General features: G+C 37.4%; 1 long non-coding RNA gene across 12 annotated transcripts in view; it reads right to left on the reverse strand.

Annotated features, from left to right (window-relative positions):
* Positions 1–20611, reverse strand: part of LOC144287842 (uncharacterized) — a 435194-nt gene that overhangs the window by 398592 nt on the left and 15991 nt on the right. Inside the window, exon 2 of one of the 12 annotated variants that reach the window (XR_013355621.1) lies at positions 6163–6274. The exons of the other annotated variants lie outside the window; for them this stretch is intronic. This is a non-coding gene — a long non-coding RNA (uncharacterized LOC144287842). The remainder of the gene's footprint in view (positions 1–6162; positions 6275–20611) is intronic. 12 annotated transcript variants of the gene reach the window in all.

Raw genomic sequence — 20611 nt, forward strand, 5'->3', positions numbered from 1 at the left:
AGCACAGAGCCCGACATGGGGGTTTAAGCCCAGGACCTTGAGATCATGACCTAAACTAAAATCAAGAGTCAGATGCTTAACTCACTGAGCCACCCAGGCACCCCCCACGAAATTCAACTTTATGAACACATGATAGTACATTGTGCTAATATCACCTAAACCTTTAAATTGCCTTAAATAAAAGCACATTTGAAATCCTTAATCATACTATCATTAATATTATTTTAAAAAGCTATTGCTATAATTAAATTTGTATTTATATTTAACAAAAGAAGCAATCTGGGAAATAGTCTTGATTATAGAAATAGGCCTCATGACTTACACATAATTAGTAATTGTTTAATGGCTAGCGCATGATTTCCAAGTGCTTTAACTGCTAACCACAGGATGGAATTTGTTTTAAACAATGGGAACTTTTCTCTAGGACTCAGACTAAAGTTGTAAATCCATAGGCTATGGATTTAGCCCTAAGTAATTTAACTATAAGTAAATACATTTGAAACTCTCCATAAAGTTATTCAAGTAAGTCATGACATACACTTCCAAAAATTGGCTTTTGATCTAAGCTGCTACAGTTTTATACTCCTAGCAATATAAATTTTGAGAGCACTATGCTAGTGTATTTGCCTGTTAGAATAAAAGATAGGAAGTGAAGGGGACATACTGTCTTTAGCTTGAGATATTTAGTAAGTAAATGGGACATATTGTCTTTAGCTTGAGATATTTAGTAATTCTAATTTGTAAGACCAAGGTAATAACTCCATTCATTTTATTTAAGTGGAAATATTCAAGGAGAGTCCAGGGAATAATTAATAATAGTTTGGGTAATAATTTGCTTTTTACTCTTTTTCATTATGCAACTCGACCTATGCATCTAAAATGTTTCAAAATAGTAAAAAAAAAAAAGAGAAGTTCAAAGGTTGTATCAACTTCTTTTTTAAGAAGTTATAGGGAGGAGGGGGAAGAAGTCAGATGTTTAGTAACTTGTTAAACTAGATTTCTAGCAGCCAAACTTCCTCACAATCTTTATAGTTAGGTAGGGCAATATGACTGGTTTGGGCCAATGGATCATGGACTATCCATGATATCCAATGGATCTATCAACATCTGGAATGGAACATTTAACAGTCAGTGAAATCCCAAATCTCCTTGACCACATTTGTCAAAGATATGCTTCACTTTTGTATACTAGAAGATGGTGCCAAAACACTCTGGGTTAGTGGTTATTCTGCTGCATAGCGCTATCCTCACATTTACAGAAGTATGATCAAAGGAGGATTATTGCTATAAATCTTTAGGTGTTGAGGGAAGTGGTTATTAGAAACTGCATACTATTTCTACTTCCAAGTATTTTGTCAAAACCACCTGTGGCACTCAAGATGTAGATAGTATACCTAATCAAAGGTAATGTTTGATTGTAAAAACATTAGTATATACATGAGTATATGTGCTGCTGAAGCGAGCACTGATTGTAAAAACATCAGTAATATAGGGTGGCTGGTATATTTTTGAGTTATTTTAAAAAAGCAGATGACCTCCAGAAAATAAAATGGGCTGCCCTGTAAACAGAAAAGAGTTCAGAAATTTGGGACCATCAGAAGAAACAGGATTCTTAAAAGTTTTACTATTAGTAAGTCTGTTAAAAATGTTTGCTGAGACAAAGACCAAATAGGAGGCCTTTCTCCTCATTGTTAAAATCTCAAAAAGATTAAACTGCGACTAGCTAAAAATCAAATTAAGAGTATGGTGCCTACTCTTTAATTAGATCTCATGGCTCAGGGAAAGACTTTAATCCTGTGACTCTCCCACCTAAGACTGATAGGTTTAAGGTACTTTCAATTAGTTTCTAGTTCAGTCTGGGAACCCCTAAGGATACCAAGACTCTTTAAAGAGTTCTATGAGTTCAGAACTATATTCTCAGCAACACTAAGATGTTATTTGCCTTTTCTACTTTATATTTTCACTAGTGGTGGAAACCAATGGTGAAAGCATGGTCACAAAGCTGAGCTGATGCTCTATCCTTCATAGCCAAGTACTATCAGAAAACATTACATTTAACAACATCCTTGATAAAACAGTAAGTCTTTAATCTTGTGCTCTTATTTTTAATGACCTTCATGACACAAAACAGGAAATATACATAAAACGTGTCTGCTTATGCTGGGGAAATATAATTGGAAATATAATTGGAAATAAAACCTCCTAGCCCACAGAACTTCACAAAAGGTAGTAAAGAAAAACAGTTTTATTATCTAATAAGCACTGAACCAATACAATAGGTTTATCACAAGCATTCCATTAAAAGACTGCAAAGAAAGCAAGCAGTCATTTATATACAGATATAACCCATTACATAAATTTTTAAAAGATACTAACCAGTCTTCAAGAGGACTTGACAGCACCATTTTTTACACAATTCATCCTAAATCCACCCGGTAATTGGGGTCACCATCTGTGTTAGTTTTCTACCATGGCAAAATAAACTTCTATTTTCATGACAGAAAGTAGTTTTACAACTAGGAGCTGGGCATCCATGAGGTTAAGCTCAGACCCAGTACCCGAAACTGACAAATGGGGGTGTAGCTGTCCTTGGTTATTTAAATTCCAGAAAGATTTCCAGGTCCTTGAGAAAAACCTTCCCAGAATGTTGAACTGGCAAGAAGTTCAGCTTTTAAAGATTTAAACATAATTCAGAGTGATAAAAGAATTTAAGATTATAAAGTTTCTAAAATAAATGCACTAAGAGAAGGGAAAGGGAGGTGAGAAGTCTCCCTTATTTTCAACAGCAAGAATTAAGCCTCATTTTTAATTTGTATTTGCCCTTACTTATACTGAAAAACAACTGTTTCAAGAAAAAATTCTGGTACAACTGAGACCCAAGTTTAATTATATGCTGTTTTCCATGGATTCATTTGCATTCCAAAAATCCACTAAAAAAATCTGATTAAGTTGACTTAGACATTTGGCAAATATTCTCTAAAATAAATTAAGCCAATTACCTGAAGGGGAGCAATTCAAGACTACTTGCTGCCAATGATCCAATTCAAGCTTAGCCGAAACTTAAGTCTGCTATCATATGCCTGACATGATATTTAAAGGCTTACAGAGGACCAGTGTTAGTACATGTAATTTTGAGATTGTGTAATAAAGTGTCGATGAAAAGAACTGCTTAATTCAGTGAACCTCTATTTTCCAAATGAATAGTCTGATTTACAGAATTGTATAGGGGTAGAAAAGATCCATTTATAGTGTGAGATATTCCAAAGGATTTTGAGGTAACAATTGGTTTCTATACAGCTTTAAGTTCCACATTATAAGTAAACTGTATACTGTGCTAGTACTGAACAAGTGGTAAATAATACCCACTGTCATCTGAAAATACAGCCACCAAAAATACTCTTCCCCTTTTTTCCAACTATGTATTTTGTGAGGCAATTTTCCTCATACTTCAACCAAGACAGTATCACAAGAGATTGGAGCAGAAGCAAATATGAAAATCTAGCTATGTTCTCTTAAACTTAGCATTAGAACTGCAAATAGAAGGAACTGTTTTTTTATGGTTATGGAGATAGTTATATTCTTTAAAAATTAGGTATTTCTATTAACATGTAATGGATAATATTTTTAAATGGATTAAAAATAGATATTTAAGATGTTTTATAGGATACAGAGGTAACCCAAATAAACAAAGCTCTGAGGTTTTTCAAATATTTTTAGGAAGAAAAAGGATTCTTAACAGTCAAAAAGTGAGAGAATCAAAGACTGAGAAATGAGAATAGTAGATGAAAAATTAAATATGTAGCTCTTCTGGGAACTACACCTGTAATATACATATGGGAGTGGCTACTGGGATCTAGACTACAAAATAAGCATGGCAGATTTCAGATTTGCTGTCAGAAACAAAGCTGGCTTAAGAGTTACTGTGATGTTTAATGCCTTTTACAGCTCTAAGGAAGGGAAGGTCCTTTGCCTCCCTGTAGTGTGGTCAGGGAGAGACTAGACAGGGGACAGTTTCCAGAAGAGTAGATTCTAAGCATAAGATAGTGAACCAACATTTATTGCATACCTACTGGGGGCATCGTTTAGTCCTCAAAACAAGATGTTTCAGAACATTTCATCCCTTTCATACAAAGAACCTAAGACATAGGAAGTTGAAGGCAACTTACTTCAGGTCACTGAGAAATAGTTACAACACTGGCATAAATGCTGGCTGTGCATCAGGTAAGTCTCAGTACAATTTGGTTACTTGTTCATCACCTCCATAGACTTTAAATAGCTACTGTATAAATGGCGCTGTATATAAAATTATAAAAAGGTCATGATAATCTGACTTAGGTTTTGCCATCAAGGTGTTTAAGGGCTCATTGGGAAATAAAACATTCAACTGAGATTTTTGTAATATGGGGAAAATACAAATTGATGGACTTGTACAAAATTATAATCTTCAACAAAGAATTTATCAGAAATTTATGAAAAGGTCATCTTGCAAAATGTTTTGTTCTTGTTAATATACACCTCCATGCCAGTTTTTTCTCCATCGTGCCATTAACATCTCCATGTGTTAACCATGACCATGTTAAAAAAAAAATTTGCACATAGACATGGTAGGACAAGCCAAAGAAAAGCAATACTTTCTAGCTAATGTTATTCAAAGAATGTGAATATCAGTGTATATAGGAACAAGTTAGTTCATTTTCATTCTGACCTGAAAAGTGAGAATTATAAATTTAAAGCAAAGATAGGATTCTAAGGATACCTGGCATATGATACAAAAGAGGCCATGAGAAGAATTAAGTTATTCAGTTTAGAAACACAGTTTTTATGTTCAGAGATTTACATTCTGTAGAAAACACATAAGTATTCAGCATAATATGCAATGAGGAAAAAAAAGCAGTCAGGGAACTAAGTATTGGAAGAGCTTCTCTGAGGTGACATTTGAGCAGAAACCTGAACAAGGAGTACTATGTAATAATCCTAGGGAAAAACCTCTCCAGGCAGAGGGAGCTGCCAGCCCAAGTCCCTGAGAAAAGTGATCTTGCAGATAGTTATCATTTCTTTTTTTTTTTTTTAAACACAACATTTTACTTATTTGTTAATGAGACAGAGAGAGAGAGGGAGGGAGAGGCAGAGACACAGGCAGAGGGAGAAGCAGGCTCCATGCAGGGAGCCAGATGTGGGGACCCGATCCCGGGTCTCCAGGATCACACCCTGGGCCAAAGGCAGGAGCTAAACCGCTGAGCCACCCAGGCTGCCCGATAGTTATCATTTCTAAGGTGGGGCAGTTCCTTCAGGATCTCTTTTACCTTAAAGCTGTCCTGATGTTTTGTTCTCTACCGGATTACTCCTGGCTTCTATAATAAGCTCTTGAAAAGTTCTGTTTGAGGACCTATTACATATCTGGGATTTTCATCAGTGCTATTGTTAAGACATCATGGTATAATCACCATTTTGCCAATGAGAAATCTGCTTTAAAGAAATTAAATGATTTGTACAAGGTAATAAATCTGTGCAACTTGAATTCATTGATCTACCACAAAACCTGGATCCCTCTCTCAAAGGCTCAGATAAAGTTGTAATTTTTAAGTATCTAGGCCTCTAAAAGCATCCTGAAAACTAGACTGAGACCAGTCTTTTAGGAATTATGAGACTGAGTGCTGAACCCTGTCACTTTTCCTGAATTAAGAGCTCTTTAGGGAAAATGGATAAGGAGTACACCCTGGTCCTCACTCAAATAGTCTCAAGAAGGAAGCGTCAAAATTCTTGGCCTTAAAGCATGCACATCTCGAAGTATATGAAGTTCATTTTAGTTGCAGAATATAAATCAAGGTTGGTGGGAAGAGGAATTCCAGACTTCATTATTTTTTTCTTTTCTGTAAATAAGTTAACAGTTACCTTTCTATACTGTATGTGAATGGTCTTCCCAAATATATTCCAAACATGAAAATATTCCATCTATGGAGAAATTGTTTAACAGCCAGTCGATGGAAGCAGTCTACTGCATTCAGAAATCTTGTGCCCATAACACCAAGGAACACAGTTCTTTAAGCATAGTGAAACCTGAAACTGCTTATCTTTGAAAGTAGCTATGTGGTCTAACTCAAGGCATGAAAAACATGAAAGAATCATCTATCTTTAAGATCCAGGTCTGGACCATTCACTCACTCATTCATATTTCCCAGTTTCTCAGCTATTAGAGCAGGCTGGACTTGTAGAGTTTCCTCAGACTTGCAACATATTTATCCAGTTCGGTAGACAGGTACATGTCTTCCTTGTCCTTTACAAGAGCAGAAATCAGTTTTGCTGTCACAACACAGACCACTAGTCTTCTAAAGCTATTAGTATATATTTGTATTTAATTTCAACTGCTTTCAATGCTTCAGATGTATTTGGATTGTTCAAGCAGAATACAGAAACAAGGACAAGCTGGTAGATGAAAGCTAGAAATCTGGGAAATGGAGTTCATCTTATAGAAGTAGGGGGGCACCTGGGCGGCTCAGTGGGTTAAGCATCTACCTTCAGCTCAGGTCATATTCCCAGGGTCTGGGATCAAGTCCCACACCAGGCTCTCTGCTCAGCGGGTAGCCTGCTTCTCCCTCTCCCTCTGCCTGCTACTCCCCCTGCTTGTGCAGTCAAATAAATAACATCCTCAACACACACACACACACACACACACACACACACAGCAAAACAAAAATAACAACATGTAGGATAAAGATAGCCAAATAAAAAGGAACACCAAGAGAAAATGGTAGTATGGAAACACAGGTTTTCAGTACTATCATCAGGAAAAGTATATAGACACCCAGAAAGAAATCTATTTACTTAAAGATTACTTTAGAGAGAACAGGCACATATGGGGCTGAGGGTAGCAGAGAGAAGGAGAAGTAATCTCAAGTAAATGCTCTACTGAGCATGGAGCCTGGTGAGGGGCTTGATCCCACTTCCCTGAGATCACAACATGAGCCAAGTCCACCGCCTGACTGAGCCACCCAGGTGCCCCAGAAGTATTTTTTTAAGGCTACATAAAACTGTAGTATTAGTATATGCTTAGCTAGATAACATATTGGTATGCCACTTGCCTCGGGCATTGTACAGATTTGGAGTGACTACACAAAATTAGAATCCCATTCAGATGCTCACAAAATTTCAAGAAGTTAAACATGGTTCTGACTCTTCTAAATTTAATCTTTGTGTAAATTTGTAGGAGTTACTGCTTTCTTATTGAACATCTTTATCATGTCACTGTTTCATTTCATATCAAGACTTGAGTTGGCATAATACAATTGCAATGTATTTCACTAGAAGTAATTCAATGTTTCAACTTTGAATGACAAAATAGTTCATGCTTCTCACATTATAAGCCCAGTTCTTTACTGGGAAGAATATGCTTTAGTGTTATATTACTTGGATGTGTATTAACTTGTATTAATCATGCCTGACTGCTGCTAAGTTTTGTGCTTGTGACTATTTAGTTAATGATACTCAGTGGGGAGTTAAAAAATATTAACAGGTGTTTGAGAAAGGGAATCTCAGAGGTAAGTCCTAGGCTTTTAAGAATTTAAATGTAAAAAAGTAAACCTCAAGGAAAATAGAGGGTGCATGAATTTTGTTTGTGCTAGTATATCATAACTCCAAAACAGAAACCTACAGAGATTGCTAGATTTAATTATTCTGAAAAAGTTTATAAATTTAACAAGTAGAATATTTGCTCTGACAAAAATTAAATGTTTTACCTAAATAGTTAATTTCAATAAAAACTGAACGTAGGCTTAAGAAATAATCTCCAAGAAATAAAACTGTATTTGCAGATAATATGTTATATATAGAAATCCCTAAATACTCAATCAAAATATTTGTATGACAAATTCAGTAATGTTGCAGGATAGAAATACAAAAATCAGCATATAAAAATGAAACTGTCAAAAATTAACAATCTCATTTACAATTTAATCCAAATACTTAAAAAATTTAACAAGAAGTGAAAGACCTATATACTTAAGAGAATAAGAAACTAAAGCTGAAGAAGTCACAAGTAAAAATATTATATGCTTATAGATCAGAATGCTGTTAAAATGCTCATTACTACCCTAGGCAGTCTACCAATTCAGTGCAATCCCTATCAAAATTCCAATGGCATTTTCCACCAAAATAGAAAAATCCTAAGATTTGAATGGAACCATAAAAGTTCCCAAATAGCTAAAGCAATCTTGGGGTTGGGGGGCAACTAGAGGTTAACACTCTCCCTGATTTCAAACTACTTTACAAAGCTATAGTAATCAAAACGGTATGGTACTGGCATCAAAAAACAGAGGTCAATGGAAGAGAACAGAGAGCCCAGAAATAAACTCAGCCATATATGGCCAACTTATGACAAAAGAGGCAAGGGTATACAATACGGAATGGACAGTCTGATAGTCAGGAAAACCAGAGTGCCACATGCAAAAGAATGAAAGTGGACCACTGTCTCACATCATACAAAAAAGTAAACTCAAAATGGATTACAGGCTTGAACATAAGACTCAAAACCAAGGGGAGAAAACAAACACAGGTGGTAAGCTGCCTGACATTGGTCTTGGTAATAATTTTTGGGATCTGACTCCAAAAGCAAAGGCAACAAAAGCAGAGAAACAAGCAGAACTAGGTCAAACTAAAAAGCCTCTGCACAGCTAAGGAAACCAACAAAATGAAAAAGGAACCTACCCATGGGAGAAAATACTTGTAAATCATGAGATTTAAAATTTGAAGTACATATTTTAAGAACTCAAATAGCAAAAAACTGCAATAAGACAGGACGATCTGAATAGATACTTTTCCAAAGATAATCCACAAATGATCAACAGATACAAAGAAAGATGCTCAACATCACTAATCAGGAAAATGCAAACCGAAATCAAATTGAGCTATCACCTAATCTCTTACATTGGCTATTATTTCAGGTGTTTCTTAATTTGCATTTATATATTTTTTCTACTTTTTATAATGGATATTCAAAGGAAGATTTTCAGAGAAATGAAGTGTTTAAGAATGAATTAATTAACTAGTAATATTGATATGTGCCCCTGTCCTTGAATAGGAAATAACTTCACCATCTCGCTAAACACTCTGGTAACTTGTGCTTAGGATTCTAATTTCTCCTTGATGTAGCCATTTAAAGATTATGTCACCTGACTGAATTGAAAGTTAGCAGAGTCCTGCTGCCAGGATATGGTTGTACCTGCTTGAGTTGAAGCTTTCATACAGTGTGCTTTCAAAGTGTCTAAAAGGGCAGAAAGTTGGCACTTCTCTGGACTTACCTGAGATTGAGTTTTTGCTATTGTTTCTTTTTTAAATGTATAGACAAAAGTATAGTTGATATACAGTTAACATTAGTTTCAGGTGCACAACAGTGATTTCACAATTCTATATGCTATGCAATACCCACCATATAAAGTATAGTTACCATCTGTCACTTGATTGATTGATTGATTGATTATATCCCTATTATATAATAAGTCTCATCCATGAGACTTTTATAACCGGAATTTTGTACTTCTTAATCCCCTTTGCCTACTTTATTTTTCTTAAAATTATCTCTGGCAGAGAAATATTTTCAAATTCATGTAAGATTATGCTTCTAAGGTTAAATGTTCACAGGTTATAGGAGAACTAGCCTTAAAGTGATTAGGGTTGAAATAATCACATTTTCTTCATGGTAAACTTCACATTCAGAGTATGTGACACACCAAACTCCTGTCTTCTCAGATTCTTAGGATTTATAGTTAATTTCAGCAATTTTGTGTTTTGTTTATACCTTCTGCTAGCAGATTTCCATTCTGATCCTCCCCCAGAGAAAAATACTTTATGCATAAGAATGTTTACTGTTAATTACTTTAACCAAATTACCAGAAACTCTAGGAGTTTTGTGAATATAGGATGCCTATATATAAACAATGTTATTTGATGAGTTTGGGAAAACAGCATCTCATTTTGTCAGAAATAGACTAATGTCTCTACTGAGGCATAGAATTTTGAAAGATTTGCAGTTATTCCATTGAAGTTTAACTGGACATGGACAATTAAGGAAGAATTTGTTCAGATGTATTGTTTCTTCAGATTTTTTCCTCATAGCTTTTCAAATCAGTCAGAAAATGGTCTCCCTGATTCTGGCAGTAAGTACCGCATGTTACCCAGTAAGAAAATTGCTAAGTGAAGTTTTTAGTTCTACACACACGCACACACAAACAAACACACACACACCAGAAAGCTCAGAATCAAAGTGTGCTGTAAGATGCTGACAGTTCAAGGGTATAAAAACCTGTGCTACAAACAGAAAAGGGCAGCCTATTAGGGAATATGTTAGAAGGCCCTGAAATGAAGTTTGATTGCAGCAAAGCCTCCTAAGAATTAACAATAACCTGACATTGCTTTTTAATGCATGTTGTTCATGGCTTTAAATGCACTGAGAATGAGTTTTGCAGAGAATAATTTTCTCAGAAAGTAAATTTAAGGGAACTACTCAAGAAAAAAGAGGGAAGCATTACTACAGAATTTACTGATTCATTAATGTGAAACTAATTCGTAAAACACTAAAAATGTAAAGCAGTTTCACCTTTGTCTCCCCTTAATTGGAAGGTTAAAATGGAGACAAAAAGAATGCATTATTACTTGAATGAAAATTCTTTACCCACAATGGCTAAATGATTGGTTGCAAAAATATCCCTTCCATATATCCATGTCTTATTCCTACAATGTGACTTTGCAATGCCTTCCATGGAGATGGGACTTCTTTCCCTACTTCTTGAATTCATCTGCCTTTTAGGACTTAATATGGTCAAAGAACATGATGGCATGGAAATATGGGAGGACTCCCTAAATGACAAGCTAAAACTATTTATTCAAAACTTTCTGTAGCAAAGGAGTCCGCCATCATTACTTGTGTTTTGGCAAAGACTCCAAGGTAGGCTGATGAGGAAGAAAGCATTATAGCATGTATAGGGGGAATGGTGACTGGGAAAGGTTTCAGGTACCTACTTGATTAGGGGCTGCTGGCATGGAGAAACCATAAGCAGGCTAACCGGAAGTTGCAACATTCTATGTTATTGGCTAAGGGTATATATTTGGCTTTTTCCAGCTGGAATTTGGAACAAAAATTAGGGAAGCAGCCAGTTCTTATTCAAATCTTAGCCACTTAGGGCTGATTGTTAACAGGGGTTAGGAGTACTGTTTAGCTTCCTGAATGGGTTACTACAGATTGTGGATCAGAATACTGTTTCTGTACAGAGTCTGCCAATTTTCCCTTTGCCATATTCAGTCCCTCATTGGAAAAACAGTTGGGCAGCTTTAAGCCTAGGCCTCAAGAGTCCAAGTACTACTCTTGGAATCTGCTATTACCACATAAACAAACATGAAGTAGCCCACTAATAGTTAAAAAGTTAAAATAGTTAAATAGTTGGTAGAAAGCCCAACTGCCCTCAGCCAAAGCTAGCGTAGATCAGTCTACTGTCCAGCTGACTCTCACACAGAGCACCCCAGCAAAGTGGAGGATCTGTCTGTCCAATAAACACAGGAGTGAGCTTAGCTGAGACCATAACTGAGTACTAGAATCATGAATAGTAATAGCTGCTTACTTTTTTTAACCCACTGAGCTATAGGGTCCTTGTATCTGAAAATGTACAGTTTTTTTTTTTGAAAATGTACAGTTTTAATTGGAAAAACTCTAAACCCAATTAAGTCCCAAGTCTTTCAAATAACCATTGAGAAAAACTTCAGGCTTAAAGATGCAAAGGCAGAATTGAGACTATAGATTTTTGAAATTAAAAGATGTTCCATTTATTTACATCCTAATACCTTCATCTGCAAAATGTAGAACCACATACCCTTTATATTCCACTTCTTTATCAACACTCCTTGTGCATGCCACAGTGACGGTTTGGATATTCCTTGGATAAATCACATCCTACTGATAGAACTTGGAGGAGGAAAGTAATGAACTCCATTGGATCTTTAGCAATTTGAAATATTCTCAGGCAAGCAAAAACAAGTTGTATGACCATTAAAATGTTAAAGTGTGGTGTGTGAGCCCATACTAATGACATTAAGTCTTATTTCACTATCTTCTAAGTGATCAGTAATTGGTTTCCCCAAGTTTCCTATCACATCCTCACGGTCAAATCCAAGTTTCCTGAGGATGGAGGGCCCAGCAGCACTAAGGAAATGGTGACCTCACCTGAGGGTTCTGCTGACATTACTTTGGTTCTTCCTGCCTTGGCTTCTCTTTGCCAAGCTTTATTCTTGGAGCCTTCCTATTGAATCTGTGGGTAATCAATATATTGCCAAAATAACTTTCTGCCTAGCCAGAGTTGGTTTGGCCTTTTTGGAAAAAGGAAACCCTTGACAATTTAATGAAACAGCTGGATGTCCACACTAAGGATCTAGTGGGGTGTGGGAGCAGGAGGAGGAATCAAGTTGCTAGGAAAATATTCTTTGTTAATTCAGGTCAATATTACCTATCTCCTAAACCCAGATTATATTAATCTTCTGATTGGGATAGTCTTCCTCTATCCTGAACTATGCTGTAATATAAAGATGTTAAGCCTTATTTGTATCACTGAAAGGTCTTAATCTTTTCTTACATATATAAATAGCACTTCAATTGCTGCACCCATGGTACTTATAGATGAGGCTTCCTCTCACCATCACTTATACTCCATAAAATCTGTACGGACACTTCCACTTAATACACCTAGAAATGCTTCAGAGCAGAGTCAGGTTTTTCCTCGTTTATATATTTGGTTTTGGTTAGACAACTTCCCATGTGGAATTTGAGCTCATAGGACTCACTTCTTACGTGTCATTGTTAAACATTTTGTTCTAATTCACCAACATCTATAGGCTATAATGGACTCCTCTAAGGATAGGTAGATTTCATTTAAAAAAAAAAAAAAAAAGTGTAAACGTGCCTGAGCATTCAATGTGCCTTAGATCTTGCAACTTTTATATTTATTGTTACAGATTCTCAGAGAGGTAATGAAATAGCCCAAAGGTCTGGTTCAAGTCTTAGCAAGAATTTGGGAAAGTAATTTAATTTCTCCCAGAGTCATTTACTCCATCTACGATTTTAGAGATTAGAATAGAGGATATCTAAGAGCACTTGCAACACTATTTTTAAACAAACTAAAATTATGAACTACTGAATATAACGAGAATTTTATGTATTCTAGTTATTTAATGAAGCTAGTGAATAGTGTTATGCTTCATTGTTAATGATCCACCATATTAATATGTAACATGAAATTAACTATTCATTGCTCAAAAATAAAAACAATTTTTTTTAAAGATTCTGTTTGAGAGAGAGAGAATGTGCACTTGTGAGTGGGGCAGAGAGAGAATCTCAAGCAGACCCCACATGGAGCATGGAGCCCAGCACAGGGCTCAATCTCATGCCCTTGTGATTAAGACCTGAGCTGAAATCAAGTGTCAGACACTTAACCGACTGAGCCACCCAGGTGCCCCAAGAAAATTATTTTATAGAATTTTTTTTTATAAATTTGTATTTATTTATGATAGTCCCACAGAGAGAGAGAGAGGCAGAGACACAGGCAGAGGGAGAAGCAGGCTCCATGCACTGGGAGCCCGACGTGGGATTCGATTCCGGGTCTCCAGGATTGCGCCCTGGGTCAAAGGCAGGCGCTAAACCGCTGCACCACCCAGGGATCCCCTATAGAATGTTTTTGTGATGTTCTTATGAGATTTTATGACTCTTGGTTTTAAAGAAGGCACAAACACTCTTTTAAGAATAGTCTTTATATTTACAGATTAAGATAGTGGAAGTATTTTTAAAGAGCCATGAGAACCTGCAATTAAGAAAACCATTTTCCAAGCCTGATTGATACATACTCAAGGGATTTCTAGATACGCTGAAAATGCTTATCAAGTGCCTACTTAGCCCAGAGGAAAATTTGCAATGCACTCCTGTAGTGTTCCAATTTACAGAAGAATGCTTAACATTCTCACTGGCTAAACATTCAGGTGAGTGGTGTTTAATCTTCTATATGTAAAGAGTTAGATATCCTTATGACAACAAAATGATCTGAAGTCTACACTAATTTACTCTAAGAAATTTTTCTTTAAACATTCTTCCTGGACAGAAATTTGAAAAAATAAGGTTCCAATACTGTGTATTCACTATATTCAAACATTTGATTATATGCTGTTCTATAAGCTTCTCTACAAGTGTAGTGTGTTAATCTCTCTCTTGATTTAATTATACCATTTAAGGTGCATTAGCTAATGTAACTGGTAATATCCTCAGTAGTACTTATTTTGGTTCAGAGTATTTTGAAATCTTTAACCCCTTTTACTTGATTGGCTGACACCAAGTGTTCTCTTCTTCACTTGATAATCTAAGTATTAATGATTATAGCAATGAAAAGAAGGTATCAAAGTATTTTAGGTTAATTTGTCTATATTTTTGTATGTTACTTAATTCACAAAGATTAGAATTTAATAAAGTCCTTTTAAATTAAATCCACTTTAAGTCACCAAACTTTTAGAGAAACTCAAAGATAAAAACAAATGAAAAACAAAATTCTAATACAAATCCTATAATGCCCAGGTATGTATAGCAGTTTTCAGTTTATTGCCATTTCAATCCAAATTGCTGCCTTTGCAATGAGGTACTTCCATTGGAAAATGATTACTCTTAGTTTCATATTTAAATGTTTGAAGTAATGCCTGGGTATTTATATCTTCAAGAGTTATAATTATGCATGTTGCAAACAAATAATACAGTTTCCATTACACTCATTAATAAGATTACATATTAGAGGTTTTTCTGGTAACATAGCAAGTAGGAAGATTTTGTAGTCTCCACATATCTTTTCAATCACTTGACCTCATGGCCAGAGAAGTTTAACTAGTTTTCTGAAAGTGTTAAGAATCATACTTCTTCCAGTTTAACTTTTTTCCCCTACATTTCACTCTCTCCAAAAGTACAAAGAACAAATCCTTTCATGGGATTAGCATTTGAAAGTGCTAATAGGAAACAGGAAGATGTAATGCCTCATACTAAAGTCATTTAAAAAAGAGGCAACACAACCAATGGAATTAAGTTTTAAAATGAAATTCACCTGTGCCCTAAAGTATTGGAACCAATGTATTAAGATAGCTAAAAATTGAACCACTAGAATTTAGAAATACTACTGCAACATTAATTAAGAGACTTCTGTAGAGAACAGTTACTAATGAATGTAGAGAAGTATAGACAGTTACAGAATACACGAATCACTATGTAACATATATAGGAGTTTTGGAATCAAAGAGAACCGCAGAGTAGAACACTGGGTTGGTCTGGTCCCAGGAATACAGCTAGAAATCAAGTCATTCTAAATACTCCAGAAATTAACCTGAAGACGGACAGAACCACCTCCACAACTAAAAGAAAAAGAGGCCACATCAAAGGTAGGAAGGCCAGAGACTTAGTTTATGGGAGAAGCAAATCCCCAGCGCTGCAGAGAGGAGGGAGCTATGGTCACAGAGAAAGGCAGGAGAACCAAGCACACAGTGTAACACACAAGAAGGACATTTTCCCAAATCCAATGGCTTGGAAAACAAGAGGGGCTGAATTTCAAGAATTCTTGTAATGAGCGAGTCTCACATCCTGGAATTTTTTTTTGTTGTTGTTTTAATTTTTTTAATGATTGTATTTATTTATTCATGGAAGACATCCTGGAGTTTTAAAGTCAGCAAGCTTGGCTGGGATAGAGTCCTGAAAGTACTGCCCTGCTCCTGGAAAGAAAGCAAACCACCTGGGGGCAGATACCTTGGCGAATGGAAACAACAATCTGAGGAAGGGGGGTTGGGGGCGGTGAGAGGTGGGGGCAGGCAGGGAATTACAGTGGGGAGATTATGCACTCTTCTGGGAGAGTATCCCTGGGATGGAAGCTGGCTGGTGCTACTTCCCCTTCTAGATGTCAGTATAAACACAGAGCCACTTAAGGGAAGCAACGCAGCACCCTGGCTGCCTCACTTATTGATGCCAAGCCCCTCCCCCCACACTCCCCTGGAACTTCCCTTCTCAATCAAGCTTACTTCATTCCCAGTGCAGCAGGGCCCTCCCCTATTTGACCGTCACAAGCCCCTGCCTATGCCACATCACCCAACCAGAGTTCTGCAGAGCCTCAGTTCTGGGAGAGTTGGTGTCAGGTCTCCTTTCACAAATGGACCAGAGCACAGTTAAAACTCACCACATTCTGGCCAGGGACCAAACACTGTCCATAATACACAACAAGACCCTCTACAGACAACTGGCCTGAAGGACAAAGCAGCCACAAAACAACAGTAGAGCTCATGCAGCACACACTGGAGACACTCCTTAAAGCACCAGGCCCTGAGAATTTCATGACCTTGTCTTATAAGGCCATTACTTTCAGAAGCAGGAGACATAACTGGCTTTTCTAACTCAAAAATGCCAAGATGGAGGAAATTACCATAAATAAAAGAACTGGGTAAGGTTATGGCCAGAGATTTCACCAAACTTATATCTATAAGTAACATGCCTGATGGTGAATTTAAAGCGACAATCATAAAGATACTCACTGGGCTGAGAAAAGAGGACATCAGGAAGACCCTTACCACCGAGATAAGAAATTAAAGAATCAGATGAAGAATGCAATAAAAAAGATTGGAAACAGGCTTGATGTAATGAACAGTGTACTGGAAGAAGCAGAGGAACAAGTTAGTAACCTAGAAGACAAAATAGAAGATAACGAAGGTAACAAAAGAAAGAAAAATTATGGAATATGAGAATATTCTTAGGAAACTCAGTGACTCCATCAAACATAGTAAAATTCATATTATAAATGTTCCAAAAGGGGGATCCCTGGGTGGCGCAGAGGTTTGGCGCCTGCCTTTGGCCCAGGGCGTGATCCTGGAGACCCGGGATCGAATCCCACGTCGGGCTCCCGGTGCATGGAGCCTGCTTCTCCCTCTGCCTCTCTCTCTCTCTCTCTCTCTGTGACTATCATAAAAAAAAATAAAATAAAATAAAAATAAATAAATAAATAAATAAATAAATAAATAAATGTTCCAAAAGAAGAGAGAAAAGGCAACAAAATTTATGTCAGGAAATTATAGCACCAGACTTCCCTCATCTGGGGGAAGAGGCAGACATCCAGATCCAGGAGTCAATGAGAACTTCCATCAAAATCAATAAAAGCATGCCAACACCAAGACATACTGTAATTATACTTGCAAAATACAGTAATAATGAAAAAAAAGTCTTAAAATCAGCAAAACAATAGAAATCCTTAACTTACAAAGGAAAATCCATAAGGCTAGCTGGAGATTTTTAAACAGAAAATAGGCAAGCCAGAAGGGGAAGGATATATTCAAAGTGCTTAAAGGGGAAAAAAAAAAAATCTATAGGCTAGAATACTCTATCCAACAAGACTGTATAATTCAGAATAAAAGAGAGAAGTTTCCCAAATGAAAACTAAAAGGAGTTTAAGATCACTAACCCAGCCCTGCAAAAAATATGTAAAGAGGACTTTGAGTGCAAAGGAGAACAAAAGTGACAGAGGATCAAAAAAAAAAAAAAAAAATCCAGCAACAAGAATAAAATTGCAATACATATCAACAATCACTTTAAATGGACTAAACGCTCCAATCAAAAGCTATAGGGTGTCAAAATGGGTTAAAAAAAAAATCTAAATGCTGCCTATAAGAGACTCATTTTAGACCTAAAGACAACTGCAGATTGAGCCCGAGAGGATAGAAAAATATTTGTCACTCAAATGAATGTCAGAAGAATAGCAATACTTACAGAGTAGCAATACTTAGATTGAACAAACTGGACCTTTAACATGTTCTTCAATTGTTTTTAATCTGCTTTGGTAGCAAGGTAGTACTAGTAGCCTCATGGAATTATTCTGAATATGTTCTCTCTATTCCATTATTTGTAAGATTTTGATAAATCTTGTCTTTAATATTTGGTAGAATTCACTAATGAAACCATATGGTCTTAGGCTTTTCTACTGTAAGATACTGGATTCCAAATTCAACTTTTTATTATTGGTCTAAGAAGATTTCCTATTTCTCAGATTCAAGATTCAATTGTGGTCTAGGGGGCAAGATGGCAGGGAAGTAGGGTCCCCAAGTCACCTGGCCCCACCGACTTACCTAGATAACTTTCAAACCATCCAAACCATCCTGAACACCTATGAATTGGACCTGAGATTTAAAGAGAGAAGAGCCGGAATGCTACATTGAGAAGAGTTTTTTGCTTCTAACAAGGTAGGAAGGTGGAAAAAAATAAAATAAAAAAGAATCTAGTGTGGGCGGGCCCCACGAGGAGCCAGGCTAAGGGGGGCGGTGAGAGCCTCCAGGACAGGAAGGCCCAGCCCTGGGGAAGCAGGAACTTTAAAAATCCACACCGGATTCTTCCTGGACAGAAAGGTGCTCAGCAGAGAACTTGGGCAGATTTGCAGGAGGGGCAGTGGAGCCTCCAGTCTCCCAGGGTCACTAACAGAGGAAGGTGTGCCTGGGGGAGAGCAGGCCACACACCGCGGGACCACCTCGGTAAAGGGCTGGAGCGCCCGGCGGGGCCTCTGGAGAAGCCAGTCGGTCAGGCGGGGGCTCCGGGCGGAGGGGGCTGCACCTGCTGCCTTCAGGGGCTGTGGCCCCGGGAGCATGATGCCAGTAGCACAGGCCCAGGATCCCAGGGCACCAGGGGACACAGCCCAGGATCCTGTGCTCCCCTTGGGACAGGTGGCGGTAGGGAGGGCACAGGACAGCGAGGACTCTCCTCCTGCTGGTCTCACCCAAGCTGTGCAGATCAGTGTCCCCCGGCCCTGGAGCATCTAGGTCAGAGTGAACTGGAGTAGTTACTGGGGGGGGCTGACTCCAGAGCTGGAGACCCAGCCACTGCCAGTGTTGTTGTTCCTCCTGGGGTCACCCTGTTCCTGGGACAGAGCAGGCAGCCAAGGAACCGGGGCCTCACGCGGTAAACAGCTCCCACTGAGCCCGACACCCGCTGGGGGGCGGGGCATCTCTCCAGGTGCACACACCTGAAAGTCAGCACAGCAGCCCCTCCCCCAGAAGACCAGCTGGAAGAGCAGGGGAAGAGCAAGTTCTTGACCAAACACCCTGGAAAGTTCCAGGGGGAGGTGAAGGATTTATACTGTAAAGAACTAGAGGGTCCCCCCTTTTTCCCTAGTATAACTCGTTTTTGTATCAGACTAAAATTTTCCAATTTTCTCTTTTCCCACCTTAACTACAATATTTTACCAGCTCTTCAGTTTTAAGTTTCTTCCTTTTTGATGCTCATATTTCTACAATTACATGTCTTAGATATATTTTCCACTTATAGATTCCCTTCAACATATTCAATTTAATTTTGGGAGATATACAAGAGAAGTTTTTTTGTTTTGTGTTTTTCTTTTTCTCTGCCTCATTTTGTTCTACAATGGCAAAAGTTAATACTTTCTAAAACATGACCAGCATACACCCTGAATCCAGTGGTATACCATGCTGGTTCATTCTGTGAGGTTATATTCTCTCTTCATTCCCATTCTGCCCCCTCTTTTATCTCATTAATGTTTTGGTGGTCAATGTTGGGGCTTTCTACAAGTATTGCTGGTTTATATAAATTTGGAACTGAGCTGCTTCTAACATACAGAACTTATTGCACTCAGAACCAACAGCATCACCCTCTAGCACCCCTCAGGTAGACTATATTCTCCCTCCACTACAACTTCTTTAACATCACCATCTACCATTCTCCCTCCACTTTTTTTTCTTTTTCTTTTATCGTTTTTCCTCTTTACTTTTGCTTTTTTTTCTTTTTTCTTCTTTGAGATTCTTGGCCTTTTATTTTTTACTACTTTTTTTAAAATTTTTCACTTTATTGTTCTTTTTATTTTCTTCTGACCTTTGACCTTTGGTTTCAATTTCTAGTCTCTGACCTCATCAGAATCATCTAGGGTGAAATTTACTTAGGTCATGGTTGATATTCTTTACTCAGCGCACTCATACAGCCACTCTGCACTGAGCAAAATGACTAGAAGGAAGAATTCACCACAAAAGAAAGAAACAGAAACAGTAATCTCTGCCACAGAGTTACAGAATATGGATTAAAATTTGATGTCACAAATCCAATTCAGAAACACAATTATAAAGCTAATGGTGGCTCTAGAAAAAAGCATAAAGGATTCTAGAGACTTCATGACTGCAGAATTTAGATTTAATCAGGCCAAAATTAAAAATTAATTAAATGAGATGCAATCCAAACTGGATTTCCTAACAAGGGCTAATGAGGTGGAAGAAAGAGGAGCAACATAGAAGACAAGTTGACAGCAAGGAAGGAAACTGAGGGAAAAAGAGAAAAACAATTAAGAGACCATGAGTAAAGGTTAAGATAAATAAATGAGGGGGATCCCTGGGTGGTACAGCAGTTTGGTGCCTGCCTTTGACCCAGGGTGCCATCCTGGAGACCCGGGATCAAGTCCCGCAGCGGGCTCCCTGCATGGAGCCTGCTTCTCCCTCTGCCTGTGTTTCTGCCTCTGTCTCTCTCTCTCTATTGTGAATAAATAAATAAAATCTTTAAAAAAAAGATAAATAAATGATAGCCTCAGAA

This window comes from Canis aureus, chromosome 17, assembly GCF_053574225.1.
Source record: "Canis aureus isolate CA01 chromosome 17, VMU_Caureus_v.1.0, whole genome shotgun sequence".
In the NCBI taxonomy this organism is placed as follows: Eukaryota; Metazoa; Chordata; class Mammalia; order Carnivora; family Canidae; genus Canis; species Canis aureus.